Raw genomic sequence first — 13667 nt, forward strand, 5'->3', positions numbered from 1 at the left:
ATATAAATATAAATATAAATATAAATATAAATAATAATATCTTCCTGTATACACTTGCGTCTTTAATTCAATTAAGGCATATTTGACACATGCTCAGCAAAATTATGATGAGATGGGTGGTGTAATAATTTGATACATAAATAAAATAAAATATATAAATAAATAATGAATATTAATACATTTTTCTTAGCATTCTTTATCTTACTTTCCAATATAAATTCAACCACCTGTCAATCTATCTTACTGTTCAAAAGTATTCTTAGGTTTCCTAATTCATTTTCAATAATTAATACAAGATTATTGATCCAAACTCAAGCGTGCAAAAATATGAACCCCAGAAATCCAAAACAGTTTTTTGTATTCCTGACCTTGAGAGTTATAATAAACGATGCTATCTTTGTAAAACAAATCCCTGCATAATCTGCTTCAGGATACGGTAACAAGAAAATCAACCAGCTTAGCAGTATCAAAATCACTGAATGAAGCGATTCTCTAAAAATTAAAAGTTCTTGGACCTTGTTAAACACCTCTATCCTCCAGCATAGGTAATCAGGCAAAGATTTCCCTTTTGAGCCCCAAGCATTGATTTTAGAAAGAATCGTGTTTCCCTTTGCAGGCATCCATGCCAACCCAATGCCTTGGTGATATGAGGGACAGAATGAAATATAGCCATGTAGACAACAGGACCTTCTTTAAAAAAAAAAAAAAAAGGAAATAGTGACTCCACAAGAAGCATTTGACAAGAAGTGAATGTAGAAACTCTGTCCTGTGTAGAGTAGAAATGGGCATGCTCATGTTTAAGCCACCATTCAACTGTTCAGTTCACTGGATACCTTGGGAAAATTGCATCTCTCAACCCAACCTATTCAATAGGATTGTTGTTAGAATCAGGGGGGAGATGGCTCCTATGCATAACATCTTGAGCTCCCAGAATTGTAAATACCACCTTCACCACCAGCAGCAGCTCTTTGTTAATAGGCAGATTACAAACAGGGAATCCCACTATTTCTCTCTGTAAACTGAGCAATCTCCATGAAGCTTTAATAGCTCTATGGGACATTGCCCAGATACACTGTCCCTGCCCAATATCATTATCATGACTGGATAAAAGGAAAATGCTATGCATAAATCTGATCTTAACTAACTAAATGACATACACATTTATTTATTAGATTTTCAAGCCACTGCAAACTTAAGACTTCTGGTGGTTTACAAAATTAAAACATATATCACCAAAACATATATCACGATATATCAGTAAAAACTAAATTAGTCAAATTATAAAAACAGAATCATTTAGAATTTCCACTAGAGGGAGCCATACATTTCTATTCAATACTGTAAATCAGGAATTCTCAACCAGGTTTCTGTGGAACCCAGGGGTTCCGTGAGAGGTCACTAGGGGGTCCCTGGGAGATCATGATTTATTTAAAAGATTATTTCAATTTGGGCAACTTCACATTAAAGAGGTAAGTTTCATTCTTTATTTTTAGTTTAAGGACACTGTTAATGTGTACATACATGCCTACACATGAAACAAATACAATAATTTCTGGCCTATATTTGAGCCTGAATGTGCAGGAGTTCCCCAAGGCCTGAAAAATAGTTCAAGGGTTCCTCCAGGGTCAAAGGTTGGGAAAAGCTGCTGTAAATGTGGAAATATGCAGAAGGAAAATCCTCTTTGAGTGTGGGGTTTTAGAACACATTTGTTTTCTCTTTTCAAAATCTTTCAAAAATGATGTGAATGCTTGTATCTCTTCCAGTCTGGGTTTTGGTCATCTTGATGGAAGACCCTTGTTTTGATCTAGAAAGGAGACACAGCTCTTGTGGTTCTGCACTTTTCAAAAGCATTTGTCACCATCAACCATGGCATTCTTCGAGGACTGTCAGCTGGGATGGATTTTAGAACTACTGGTTTTGCACTATTTTTGAGCTATAATCAGGATTGGGAATTCTGAATTCTGAACTAGGTATCAGGGCCCCCCCCCAGAGGACTCCCTCCCTTGGGGTCTTGGGTACTGCCCTCTATTGCCATTTTTCTGTTCTGGAAGAAAGAGAACACAATAGCTGGCTGCTACAGTATTGGCAGCTCCTCGCAGTTCCGGTAAAGAAATGATCAGCAGGCAGAGCATGGTAATGTCAGACACCTGGCAGTCAAAACAAGCCTGCCCATATCATCAATTGGTGGCATGGAGGAGCTGTCTGATAAAGTGGGAGAGACTCTCCTGCTTTATTGGGCAGGCCATCCACCCCACAGATCAGCTGTTGCTCTTTAATTGGCAGGTGCTTTCTTGCGAGGTGGTGACATTCAGGAACAGGAAAGCCAGAGACTTTAACCAAGACTTTTACTTAAGAAGGCCAGTACAACTAGAATCAGACCACCACCATCCAGTGGCCCAACAGAATAGGAAACAAGAAAGGCAAGTCTGGAATATCAACATTTCCTGCTGGCTCAAAGATGAATGGATAGCACCTTAATTTAGCCATGGGAAAGGCTTGCAATGTGTGTTTCATTCTGATATTTTATAATTTTTATAATGTTTTATTTTTATAATTATATTTTAACGATATACGAAAACTCTTGTGTTTGTCTGATATTTTGTAACCTTTAACTGGGAGAAATGGTGCATCGTAGGGCAACAATTTTTGAACCAAGGTACTTCAAATAGGCTAACTTACAGAATGCATCCAAAATCTGGGACCCATGACTCCTTTGGGATTGAAATTTGGCAAATCTTATAAAACATTTTATGACATAATACAAAATGTCATAAAACATTTCCAGTGGTCAACTCCTGATGTTTGTGCTATACAGTTCAACATTGGCTACTTTCAAGGTAGATAAATCTCTGAATGTCTCCCTGAATTTTAAGAACTTTTCTAGTACATTAGAAGCTCTGCCATTGTTGAAGGCATTGAGGAATCTGGCAAGGAAGTATCTCTGAAATGGTGACCCAGCGGGTCATGGGTTGTCTACTTTGATCTAAACATATTTTTAACTTTGTACACTGCTTGAAACTGCAGATACAAAATATCTACCAACATTATTTCATAGTAATACCCCTTTTGAGGGAGCAGGTATACATGGTTTCAGACTTGAAAGGGTTTTATTTTTTCCCTAGAGCCTTGAGCCTGAGTAACTGGAGCCATCTAGTGCAGGTAACCAGACATAAGAATTAAAGAACAATTAAGCCATGTTCTGCTGTGCCATGGTTTGCTGTGAATTTGTGAATAACACACCTATATATAGGTACCATACAAGCACATTTGAGGGATGTTAATTAATGGGAAGCTTTTGATATTGTTTGATAAAGAGCAGACTCTACTGATAGAAATGTTTGAGTCATTGCATTGAATTAGTAATGATGACTACTCACTGTCAAACTGATTTGGCAAAGCAATTTTCTGTTTTATGATCTTTACATTAATAATTGGACAGTTTACTAAAGAAGCAGGTTAGTACATATTTGACCACCATTTTTATTAAACCTAGCTGATTCCTGCAAATAAAATTAAATAGTCCATCAAAACTGAATTCCCTCTAAATCTTATGAAAACATTGTACTTCCAGTTCCTTTTCCATATGGATACCATTCATAACTTTTTCTCTGCATGTACAGTAAAGTTTGCTGGAGTGATATACACACTTCATAACTTGTATGGATCCCAATTTTAAATGCTTATTCACAAATAAAGCCTCTGGAAAGCTAAATTAGTTCTCTATTTAATTTTTATTTATATTCTGCTTTTTATTTATTATCAATCTTAAATGTGCATTATATAATGCTACTCTGAATATCTTTGAAAGCTGTACTGCACATCATAAAATTATCAATTAATAAATCTGAAGTCATGAGGGACACCACAGTTGCATCATCTTATTACAGTAATAGTCCATACAATATTTAACTACAGGAAATGCACAATTCCTTTGGTAGCTCATTCCAGAATATTTATTCACCCATTTCCTAATATACATTTCCTTTCTCTCACTTTTCCAGCTGGGTACTAATTCCTATTTGTAGTGATGTAGATAGGAAACAATAACTATTCTATCATTGAATATTGTAATTGCTTTCCCATATAGGAGACAGAAGCTATTGGTCCATAAAAATCTATGTGAGTGTATACATAATCATTTGTGGTTAATAATAAACAGTGATTCAGTTCTCGTTCTTCCAAACATGTTTGAAATCTACCACCATGAATGCTTCTCTTCAGAACCATGTCAAGAGGCTGTAATTTATGGATGTTCAGGAACTAATTAAAGCTGAATACAGACAAGATGGAAATAATGCTGGGAGTGGATGATCATAATCTCTAGCCCACCAATAATGAAGGATTTAGACTTGTCAAGGAGGTCAGAGTGATTTTTGGAAATATCTCCACTCTTTAGCTACTCTTTAGCTACTCCACTCTTTAGCTACTTTCAGACTTTCCTACACTAATCCATGTTTCTATCACCTTCCTTTTTGACGATTACTTTGAACAGAGCTGCCCTTTGAGCCAACTGATGCAGAAAACTGTTGCTTTCTTTTAGCAACTACTGTATGTATAAATAGCTACATATTTGAACTATTCTGTGCCAGACAGTTACAGTATTTGTCAATTTGCTTCTGATCACAATCCAGGATGCTAATTTTAACCTTGTATAGCATGGAAGCCTCATGGTCCTCGATCTTCTCACATCACATCAGACATCCCAGCTGAGATTTAGGGCTGTTCCAGACTGTGGTCTTAAGCTGCTTGATTCTTGTGCATAAACTGGCTGGAAAGGAAGAAATCCCTTTCTGGATTTCCTTCCTTTCCTCCACATGATGGCCTTAAGTTCTGTCTGGGATCACAGATCCCAGTTGATGTATTCCCCTGCTTCTTTACCCTTCCCACTCATGCCAGGAAAACAACCAGTCAATTTCCTTCCCAGGTCTTTGAAGACATGTGGTTGCTATTGTTAGCCCCTTAGTGTGAATCTCCCTCTGCTGAATCCTCTTCATGCTGAACCTCTACCTCCCTGGTGCATCCACCAGTGTACTAGTAAAAAGAAGGGAAGGGAAGGCCAGGCCACCATTTTACCATTTTTATGGTCACTTGGGCTACAAGGGGAAACTAGCAGAAAAGTTGTCAATTTCTTGAGAATAAAGAAAGAAAGTTCCACTCTTTCACCTTCCCATCACTGAACTTGTAAAAGAGGAGGTGGGTGGTGGGGAGAGCCCATCCTTTCACTATTCTATCAGTGAACTCATTAAAAATTAAAAAAAAAAAAAAAAAAAGTCCAGTATTTCACCAGTCCACTGTTGCAACAAAGAAAAAAATACAGAAGTTCATGGCTTGAGTTGCCATCAGGGAACCCAGCAGCTGAGGACAAAACAGCCACTGGGGGCAGCAACAAGCAACCAGAGAAGAGGAGACTGGAGGAAAGGGGCACAGTAGCCATCTGGACTGGAGGATTTCCCTACAATGCAGTGAAGCACAGGAAACTAACAGGACACCACTTGTGCTGGCAAAAGTATTAAAACACTATTTTTAATGTATAAATGTTAAAATATAAATATAAATCCTCTTTGTAGTCCTCTCTTTTTAATAACCAAAAACAACTGTTGCTAAATTCCAAGACCCATCTGGTGAGGCATCTTTCTGTTTACAATGGTCATTTTGATATACAAGGGAAGCTGAAAAGCTGAATTTAAGATAACAGACCTCTTCAAAGGTTGCTTTCCAAACACTGCTATTCTGACTTAATAGCATCTGATAAATTTGTGGTTATGTAAATCAATTATGCATTCTGTGGAAATGTCTTGTTAATCAGTTTCTATGGATAATCCTGAATTCTAGTACTATAAGAAAAACTACTTGTTTCTACTTGCTTTGTCACATATAGTATGATGCACAATAGTATATATTTATGTCTCATGTTCACTCTTCCAAGTTGACTTTATTGAACATGAACATGCTACCCTTTTCTTATAGATTTCTGTTGTTATTGTATCCCTTGCATTTCTCTCCCTCTCATTTTGCTGAGGCTATTTTAAGTAAAAAATGTGCTATTGGAAATCACTAGTTTAATAAAGAAAAGCATAGCTGCTTTAATGGATAATGCCTTATTATAATGCTAACGTCTTACCTTGTTTGATTTAAACCCTTGATTTTTGGACTAGATCATATTGTTAAAAAGTAACTTAATTTTGATAATGTTAAATCACAAATAATGATGCAGAATATGATTTATTTATTTATGAGGACTTAATTAATCCAGCTACTGCTTTTCATATTAAGAAAAAAGATGTACAGTAAAACTTCAAAATGAAAATTAATATTGAAAAAGCAAAACAGGAACTAAGAAATTTTTAAAAATTGTATTTGAAATCAAAACTATATTATGGTCCAGTTGTGGGGGGGGGGGGTTGTGCACGTGCATCTCCTGTTCAGAATATTTAACACTTCAAGTTATTTTGACCTCTGCAAATGGTTGTAGAGCATCTCTTAGCTTTAGGTGGTTGTTTTGGCTTCCTCACTATATGAATGACTGATAGCATTGTTCAGTATCTAAAGCTGCATTTACATTAGCCTCAGCTTGTTTAGTCACTGGCCCTTGTTCAAATATTTCCACAGCCTTTCACAGTGATGACTGTTCTAAACAGCGAGAGGAAAAAGTCTTTCCAAAGGTAGTCCAGGCTTTTCCTTTAGCTGTTTTTATTGTTGCACTGCCCTTTCATAGTCTTCCTATGCATGAAAGTTCAATGATCAAAGAAGTGGGCAGCAAAGTTCCCCTGTGCCTTTGGTGTAATGATTGCCTACTCTAATAGACTCAGACTCACAAGCAGGGACTTAATGATATCTGATTTAGTAAAGAATAGTATTCAAATACAGAGAAAGCTGAGAATGAGCAAAAGCGCACCAAATACAAACTAAAAACCCTCGGCTCAAATGTAATCCCTCCCCTCGCCTTGCCGTTGCAAACTCCCCCCCCCCCCCAGGTGCTGGTAACCGTTTCTACTGATGTCCTGGGAAAGGAACCTTGAACACATGAGATAACCCAAACACATTCCAATCCAGCTGCTAACATATAACAATCCGAGATGGAATCCTCCTCCCTTCCCAGACGAAACACGCATCAGCCAAATGACATGCGAAACGTTACGATGTATCGGCAACATGACATACCGCCCCCCCAAAAACATTAAGGAGCAGGTTTGTGAGGATAAGCGAGATGAAAGTGGCGAACCAAAAGAGGAGATTGGACATCACAGACACTCATTCAGGGTAGGGAAAGTGCTTCCAGCGAACAAGGTACTGAAGAGTGCCACGTAGTCGGCAAGAATCAAGGACCTCCTTCACCTCAAAATGTTGTTGCCCATCAATCATGATTGGAGCAGGTGGTGGGGGTTGTGGATGCCAGTCATCTGAGTGGGTGACAGGCTTGAGTAAGTTGCAATCAAAAACAGGATGTAAACGTTTCAGATTGTGTGGCAAATCCAGTCTAAACATGACAGGGTTAACAACTCCCACAATGGGAAAAGGTCCAACAAACTTAGGAGCCAATTTCTTTGAGGGCTGAGGGGACTTAATGAACTTAGTGGAAAGGTAGACCTTATCACCAACTTTAAAAGCAGGTTGAAGGGCTCGTCGCTTATCGGCGTGCAGTTTATAGGCAGATTGGGCATCAGCCAATGCCTGTTGAATCACTGGCCACGAATCAGCCAGTTGAGCAGCCCAATCAGAAGCGGAGCAGGGCTGTGTGGAGGGTTGAGGCAACTCAGGAATGGGAACAAAGTCCCGGCCAAACACAGTATAGAAAGGGGTGTGCCCCGTGCTCTGATGGACGGCGTTGTTATAAGCCACCTGTCATGAGTAAGGATGGCGAGCAGGGGGCTCCCATCCAGACTGTCAAGCGCATGCGTAGCACTGATGAATTGTTCAGCCATTCAAAGAGACACAGATCGGGACCGCCTTAACCCTTGGGGGTTATATGTCTGGGTTTTTCCCACGCTTCTTCAGTTTGTTAGGATTCCTGTTAAGTACTAGCAATAAATATTAGAGACCAGTTCATTGTCTCAGTGTGTTTCCTGGTTGTTAGGACACCACCTCAGCAAAAGGTAGCAGATCAACCCAATTGTCCTGCTGATAGTTGACAAATGCCCGCAAAAATTGCTCCAGGGTCGAATTAAGAGCCTCCGTAGATCCATCAGTCTCTGGATGCAACGCAGTGGACAACGCCTGCTTGGTACCCACCAGCTTTAAAAATGCCCTCCAAAATTGGGAAGTGAACTGTGTTCCACGGTCCGTGATCAAGCGGGAGGGGCTCCCATGAATCCGGTAGATGTGGATTAGAAAAAGGCGGGCCAATTGCTGCGCAGACGGAATGGAAGCACATGGAATGAAATGGGCTTGCTTAGAAAAGTAGTCCTTTACCACCCAAATCACAGTCTTTCTCTGACTAGGAGGCAAATCCACAATGAAATCCATGGAAACCTCCTCCCAAGGACGGGAGGGGCTGGCCACCGGCTGCAGTAGCCCTTGTGGTTTGCCCCCCTTCCGTTTAGACATGGCACAGACAGGACAAGAAGCAACATAACTTTTCACATCATGTCTCAATGTGGGTCACCAGAATTGGCGGCGCACCAGATGCAAGGTTTTGACAAACCCAAAATGACCAGCCACTTTATCATCATGAGACCTAATCAAAATTTCCCTTCGCAAACTGTCAGGGACATAGAGGCAGTTTTGCTTCCAAGCGAAGCCTCTGTCAAATGTAACATTGTCTCTATTCGCTTGCAACCAAGTGTCAGATTTCAGCTCTAGCAGAAACTGTTGATGCAATTGTGAGGGAATTGGCGTTCTTCCCCCAGCCGGTGAAACCGAAGCTGGGGGCAGCTGTACACGAGTCTGACTGCGTGTGACAGCTTGCAACCCCAATTGGGGTGCAGTCCACACTGTACCCACAACGTCAGGTGCCTGGACCGAATCCTGGGGCAGGCGGGAAAGCGCATCAGCCAGGAAGTTTTTCTTGCCCGGAATGAACTTCAACTTAAAGTCAAAGCGACTGAAAAATTGAGCCCAGCGGATCTGCTTAGGACTGAGCTTACGGGGCGTGCTGAGCGCTTCCAAATTTTTATGGTCAGTCCAAACTTCAAAAGGACATTTAGCCCCCTCTAAGAGGTGGCGCCATGCCTCCAAAGCAGCCTTGACTGCAAAAGCTTCTTTTTCCCAAACATGCCATCGCCTTTCCGTCTCGGAAAATTTCTGGGACAGATACGCACAGGGCTTCAGGCGGCCATCAGCATCCGCTTGCAGCAAGAGCACTCCAATTGAGAAATCGGAAGCATCCACTTGAACCACAAAGGGTTTAGTGGGATCAGGGTGTTGAAGAATGGGTTCAGCAGTGAACAGGCTTCTGAGTTTGTTGAAAGCCAACTGGCATTCAGGTGTCCAATTGAGCAATGCCCCCGGGTTCTTCACCTTGCGTGTGTCCCCCAACCCCTTCGTACATAACAAATCAGTGAGAGGCAATGCAATTTCTGTGAACCCCTGGATGAATTGGCGGTAATAGTTGGAAAATCCAAGAAAACTTTGGAGCTGCCTGCGGGTACGTGGGCGTTCCCACCCCAAAATAGCTTGAATCTTTGCAGGATCCATTTCAATGCCCTTGTCAGAGATCCTGTACCCCAGGTAGTCAAGCTGAGTCTGATGAAATTCACACTTAGAAAGTTTAGCATAAAGCTCAGCCTTTCTCATGTTCCTCCTCTGTTTCAGTATAAATCAAAACATCATCCAAATAGACCAGTACAACCTTGAACAAATGTTCATGTAACACTTCATTGATCAATTGCATGAACACCCCTGGTGCCCCCGCCAACCCAAAAGGCAAAACCTTGTACTGAAAAGAACCCAGAGGACAATTGAAAGCAGTCTTCCATTCATCCCCCTCCCGTATGCGGATGCAGAAATAGGCTTCCCGCAAATCCAGTTTAGAGAAGATTTTCCCCTTAGCCAGATGTGCTAACATGTCTTTTATTATTGGCAGAGGATATTTGTTTAATATCAAGACCACATTTAATCCGCGGTAATCTGTACAAAGTCTCAATGTCCCATCCTTCTTCGCTCGAAACAAGACGGGGGCGCCCACTGGCAAATTTGCTGCTTCAATAAAACCCCTGGCCAAGTTTTTGTCCACAAACTCCCGCAATGCTGCCAGTTCCTTTTGCGTCATGGCATAGATTTTTGGTTTGGGCAGTTGCGCGTCGGGGACCAACTCTATCGCACAGACAGTTTTTTGATGAGGTGGAAGTTGGTCCGCTTCCTTCTCACCAAACACATCCGCAAAGCTTTGGTACTGCTCCAGCAAGCCCTCCAGTGGGGTGACAGCGAAATGCGGGGTTGCTGCCGCCGCCCTCCCCACTGCAGCCTTCGGAGCATCGTCCTCCCCAGGGGCTTGATAGAAACCATCCCCAAAAGTCAAAGTCCTGTGCACCCAATTTATATATGGGTTTTGTTGGACCAACCAAGGAATCCCCAGAATGACTAAGGGACCCCCCACAGGCACCACCACAAATGGCAGCCCCTCACGATGGCTGCCCATTTGCAACGCCACCATGCCTGTGAAATGGGTGACTGGCTTCCCCCCCGCCGTAGAACCATCCAGCTGGGTGAAAATCATGGGACGTTGTAGTGGAAAGCTGGGCAACTCTAAAGCAGCCACCACATCAGGGTGCATCAAGCAACGCGAACACCCTGAATCGATCAATGCCCAAACTTCAACGGTTCTTGTGCGAGAGCCTAACTTCACTTTAACAGTCAGTGTGGGATAGTTGCCACTCACCAAAATATGTTTGCGCCCCTCCTCCACCACCTGCCCAGAGGCGCTCTTTAAAGCAGGTGGCTGGCGTTTCCCGCCAGCTGGAGTAGATTGGGCTCCCCCTCACCCCCGAAGTAAGGAATCTCCTCCACTTCAGTTTCAGCCATGGCTGCCTTCATTTTCCTGGGTAGAGAGGGAGATTTCCCCGACGGCTTCCCCGGACGATCATCAGTCTTTCCCTTCGGGCACGCCACCGCTCGGTGACCTTCCTTCCCACATCGGAGGCATTGCCCTTTCACATAGCAGCGCTCCCTCTCCTCTTCCCAAGCACGTTGACCGGACATTCCAGTGGGCGCCGCAGTGCAGGAACCCTTGCTGAGCCCAGCATATCTGCATACCCTTGCTGAGCTCAGCATACCTTCCTGTGAGCGAAGGTCTCATGGGCATGCTCAGCCTTCCCTGCCAGCTGTATCCATTCATACAGGGTATCTGGGTCATCCCTGCCAAGCGACCACCTCAGGACCTCTGTATTCAGACCGTCCTTAAAAAGTTCTATTAATGTGGATTGGGACCAATCCTCAATCTTCCCAGCCAGAGCCTTAAATTCCAGAGCATAGTCTGCCACCGATCGTGGCCCCTGGCACAGCTCCCTCAGTGCCCATTTTGCTCTTTCTTTAGCTAACGGGTCTTCAAAGTGTAGTTTCAACGCCCACAGGAATTCTTCGAACTCCTCCAGGTCAGGGGCATCCGATTGACATAACTGCACATACCAATTGGCTGCCCGCCCCTTGAGCCTAGTGGCAATGGCATTAATCTTGGCTCTTTCTGAACGGAAAAACTGCTCCCACTCATCCATATAACTCCTTGCATTGGTAAGGAAGAATGATAGCTTAGTTGGATATCCATCAAATTTAATGGTAAAGTCCTTAACCCCCACTCCGGGTGGTCCCTTCGCCACAGCTGGGCGGTCGAGCTTTCTTGTAGCTCCCAGGGATCTCTGCTCTCGAGGAGGGGACCTTGAAATCCTCACCCTCAGCACTCTTGCTTCCTCTCTGTGCCGGGTCCTACTCCTTTCCTCCGGGGAAGTTGGGGGCAAAGAAGGAGTCGAATGCCTAGTACTAGACTCCTCTCTCGTCCTCTCCCAGGGACCCCAGTCCATGGACATCTTTCAAAACATAAATTCTAGTGACTCCAATTTGGCCTCCACCAGTCTTATACAGTCAGGGGTTTGGGAATCCTCCTTTCCCTCTTCCCTCACCACAGTTGGGGAACTCGGGTATCGCTGCTTCCAAGACGTTTTGGACATCCCTGGTAGGGATCCCTGTGTTTCATCCCATGTGGTCAGCTCGCCTGATGACTCACCAGTCGGTTCAGGGGCTCTTTTACCTCCAACCTCCTCTTCTCTTAGGCTGGAACTCGACCCCTCTCGAACTTCTGAAAGCTCTCGAGGAGGGACCCTCTCCATTCTTATCACTGTGGAGTTGGGTTCCCCCTCGCTCGATTCCTCGCTTTCCGTGGTTTGGGGATTTGGTTTGCTCATCGCTAGCACTTCTCCCTCACAAAATAAATCTGGAAAGGGGCTAACGGTAAATTTTTAGATTCTCAGCTTTATGTAATGATTGCCTACTCTAATAGACTTAGACTCACAAGCAGGGACTTAATGATATCTGATTTATTAAAGAATAGTATGCAAATACAGAGAAAGCTGAGAATGAGTAAAAGCGCACCAAATACAAATTAAAAACCCTCGGCTCAAACATAATCCCTCCCCTCGCCCTGCCGTTGCAAACTCCCCCCCCCCCCCAGGTGCTAGTAACCGTTTCTGCTGATGTCCTGGGAAAGGAACCTTGAACACATGAGACAACCCAAACACATTCCAATCCAGCTGCTAACATATAACAATCCCACGAGATGGAATCCTCCTCCCCTCCCAGACAAAACACGCATCAGCCAAATGACATGCGAAACGTTACGATGTATCGGCAACATTGGAACGGTGAACATGACATTGGGCCCTGGGGCGGCTGCTTTCCAAGTCTTCACTATATTTACCTCACTGGCCACATCAGGTAAGACAGAAACTGAGAAAATCTTGTTTGTCAATGGAACTTGGAACCCAGAAAGGTCCCTCCCTTGTATTGCTAGTAAGAACTGGTAAAACCAAAGACCCATCTATTTTAGTGTTCTGTATATACAAGGATTCCTTTGTAAAGACTGCAAGAAGGACGTCAGTGCTAAAGCACCTCTTCCTGTTTATTTATCTCAGCAATGGGTATTCAGAGGTATTCTGCCTGTGATGCTAAATAGCTTATTCACAGAAAATAAGCTACTGATATCATTATCCTCCATGAATGTATTTAATACTCCCTTACATAGTCTAGTTTTGTCCATCTCAGCAGCAGACCTCTAGAGATTTAGCCAGAGGTTAAAAATTTGAAACTCCAGGTGCTAGCAGCCCATGAAAGCTTTGCATGCAGGTCTTCCAGAGTTCCCATCCAACTGTTATTTTTAATGTGGCAGAAGGGGGAAATTATTAAACACACAGGGAGAGAGTTTATTACAGCTAATTAATTTAATGTAATATTAATTAAACATAACTAAACCTAAGTCCAAGCACTGCTCTTGGCATAAAAATGGTATAATACTCTAGCCTTAGACTCTTTCCCGTCACCTGTTACCTCAATGCCAGGCCATCAAACTTTTTTATTGTTTATCTTTTGTATTTTTGTACTTTATTTTTTGTAATCTTACAATAAAAACCATTTTAAAAACATGGGAGATTTTATAGAGACCATAAGCCAACCTAAACTTTCAGGAAGGGTACACCAGAAAAAAATAAAGGAAAGCTTATATGGTCTTCTTAAGATGATTTAAA

The 13667-nt window shown here is 42.5% G+C and overlaps 1 protein-coding gene across 3 annotated transcripts in view; it reads right to left on the bottom strand.

The window, feature by feature from the left end:
• Positions 1-13667, bottom strand: part of NSMAF (neutral sphingomyelinase activation associated factor) — a 299495-nt gene that overhangs the window by 215501 nt on the left and 70327 nt on the right. The window lies entirely within an intron of this gene.

This window comes from Candoia aspera, chromosome 3 (genome assembly GCF_035149785.1).
Source record: "Candoia aspera isolate rCanAsp1 chromosome 3, rCanAsp1.hap2, whole genome shotgun sequence".
NCBI lineage: Eukaryota > Metazoa > Chordata > Lepidosauria > Squamata > Boidae > Candoia > Candoia aspera.